The 3,081-nt window shown below is 44.9% G+C and overlaps 2 pseudogenes; one reads left to right on the plus strand and one right to left on the minus strand.

Moving 5' to 3' along the window:
* Positions 1-1,042: 1,042 nt before the first annotated feature.
* Positions 1,043-2,171, plus strand: LOC102475164 (peptide chain release factor 1-like, mitochondrial pseudogene; annotated as a pseudogene).
* Positions 2,172-2,353: 182 nt separating this feature from the next.
* On the minus strand, positions 2,354-2,954 carry LOC102498968 (nucleolar protein 56-like; annotated as a pseudogene).
* Positions 2,955-3,081: the final 127 nt, after the last annotated feature.

Consider the following 3,081-nt stretch of genomic DNA (forward strand, 5'->3'; position numbering starts at 1 on the left):
GGCCAGGCTTCAGAGTGAGAGATGGTGGGATAGCTGCCAGATGATGTTGGAACTCTCAGTCTGAGATACTCACCCTGTTGGTCCCTTTAATAAATTATTTTTAAAAGAAATATTTTAATTTACCTTATGAAAAAGTCATTTTGTTTACAGTGTCCATAAGTCATTTTTAGAAAATAATCCTTTTCTTTTCTTTTTTAAGGTTTTTGCCATAGGGCGTTTGTACTTGCTAGAGAGAGATAGGGAGAAGGAAAAAGAGAAATTAGCCCCCCCAACCTCCCCACTCCTCCTACGACCTACCCCACCCCACCCCACCCCAAGGCTGGAGATGGTCACGCCACAATCTCTCCACCTCCATTTTTCTCCTCCTGAGATTCTGGGCACAAATGCACACATGCTCAGCAGGAGTTTTAAACTGCAGGGGCCAGAACGTGAACTAAAGTTGACTATGTGGGAATCCAGAAAAAAAAAAAACACCACCACCTAATCTCAATTTATTTGGAAAAACACATTCTCTGTCTTCAATAAAATAAAATTAGAGGTAACAGTGAGAGTTTAAATAAAGAATTCCTTCAATTAGAAATGTTATAATAACTCCTGGGTCAAAAAAAAAAACTGCATGCATAAACAAATTTGTAAAAATTAAAATGGTGGGCCCAGCCATTGTGGTGCAGGCAGTAGAGCACTGCTAAACAATATTGGAGCCATGTGGAAGGTCCAGCCTCAGATACCAGGTTGACCTGAACACATTGGGCACACCCATGCACACTTGCAATCCTGGAGGGCTGGGCGGCCAGGGGAAGGGTCACGGGATGGCAGGGCCCTGAGAAGTGTCTCTCTCTCTCACTCTCTCTCAATAAATAAATCTTCAAAAATTTAAAACGCCAGTTTGGGAACGCCACAGATCCAACACTGACAGAAACTGTCAAAGCTTTGCTCAGAAGCCATAATGTGCCTTGATGGCATTATCAACCCCAGAAATGGGATTATAATGTGAACGATGTACTAGAACGTATTGTCCAAAACTCAAGAAGTAGAAAAAGGGATGCGGTCTAGACTCCTGTGGGGTGCTGGCCAGTAGCTTTGGGCCTGCAAGGCTATCACCCCTCCCACCCATAAACTACCGGTCCCGCTGCTGGAGGAGCTGTTTGCCCGGGGAGGGCCCTTGCGAACCTTCCTAGAGCACCAGTCAGGGACTGAAGTCCAGCTGCAGGTCAGGAGGTCTGAGCTGGCCATGGTGGCCAAACTGCTGAACAAGGAGGAGCAGGAACAGTGGGAGACTGAGCACATGCTACACGGTAAGAACAAAGATGTAAGGAGACTTGCCAACAATGAAATCACTTTATGTCAAAAAGAAATAACTCAATTCGAGCACTAGATTATCTCACTTCTGGTTCCCTCAGAAGAAACAGATGAAAATCACTTGATCCTGGAGGTCACCACAGGAGTCGGAGGTCCAGCGGCAATGTCATGTACTTCGGTGATATTTGAAATGTATCAGCAATATGCTGCATTTATAGTGAAAGGTGGGATTTTGAAACCCAGGAATATTCTGAAGTGAAGTAGGTGGCCTTAGACGTGCATCTGCCAGCATTGGGGGTTTGGTATCCTACAAGCACATGAAGTTTGAAGATGTGCAGAGTAGAGTGCCAGAAACAGAGAAGAGAGGCTCATCCACGCTCGCACCATGACGGTAGCAGTGCCACCCCAGCCTACTGAGATGAATCCGGTGATTAATCCTAAAGGTTTGGGAATCGATACTAGATGAGCCAGTGGAGCCGGGGCAGCATGCAAAAACCATAGACAATACTGTCCAGATAGCTGATATTCCCACAAGAGGTGCTTCTGAATGCCAGCCAGAAAGATCTCAGCTAGAAAAGAGAGACATGACCCTGAAAAAGTTACCTGCAAAACTATACACCATGCAACTAGAAGAAGAAACAAGTACAAGATGCAATGCTGGAAAGATTCAGACTGGAAGTACAGGAAGGTCAGAGAAAATAAGAATGTACAATTTTCCACAGAACCAGGTCAGAGATCACAGAATAAACTAGTCACTACGTGATCCTGGGACCTTAATGCACGGGGATTATCTGCTGGATGAACCTGTACAGTCATTGGAGGACACTGTCAGCTATGACTCTTTAGTGGAGATTATTTCTGAAAAAGTTTAATGTGATTTGTAATTAAAGCCTTTTACAACTTAGGAAAATTCTACTACACCAAATCACATCGTACATAAATATTTACCAGTATTCTCTTGAGAAACATGAATTAACACAGTTGAAAGTAGTAGGCAAACTATTTTTTCTTTATTTTATTTTATTTTGTGTGCGTGCATTGTTTTTATTGGGGTTTAGGACATGGGCTGGAAATACCACTTCGGGCATGCCCCTCGTCCCAGGGAATGAACGTCCATTCTAATCTTCCCGGGCACGTTTTGAGAGCTTTTTCTTTTCTTAGAGCTGCTCTTGCTGCCAGCAGCCTCCTCAGGTCCACTGCTGACTGGCTCCTCCTTGGAAGAGAATTGCCTTTCTTTCTTGGGGCCGCTCCTGTTGGCTGCTGCTTCAGGATCACTGACTGTTTCCTCTTTGGGTGAAGATTTCTTCCTCTTGGGGGAGACTTACACTGCCAGCCGTTTTTTCACGATCTCTACTAACCACTTCCTCCTTGGAAAAAGAGTTCTTTTTCCTGGGTTTGTGGGGGCAGAGAGCTGGGCCTTCCATTCCATTCTCCTGAGGAACCTCTGGGGGCTTTTGCCTTTTCTTCTTTTTGAATTTTTCACCTGTCTCTTCACACTCCTCTGGAGTACCGCCACGGTGGTCCGAGATGCCAGGGCAAGGGCAAGGGCGGCCAGTCATTTCTTTTCCTTCTTCAAGTGTTTCCTTCTCCTGCTTCTCCAGCTTCCGCGTATTCTCAGCGGCAGCTTCCTCTCCCTGAACCATTGCTTCCTTCATGACATCCCGATTCTTTCGTGGAATCTCTCCAGTCTCAGAGAAGGAGAGCCACTTCTCGACTTGTTCTTTTCTTTTTTTTTTTTTTTTAACATTTTTTTTTTTTGGTGGGGGGGGGGTTTTTCCTATA

This window comes from Tupaia chinensis, unplaced genomic scaffold, assembly GCF_000334495.1.
Source record: "Tupaia chinensis unplaced genomic scaffold, TupChi_1.0 Scaffold000088_1, whole genome shotgun sequence".
Taxonomy (NCBI): Eukaryota; Metazoa; Chordata; class Mammalia; order Scandentia; family Tupaiidae; genus Tupaia; species Tupaia belangeri.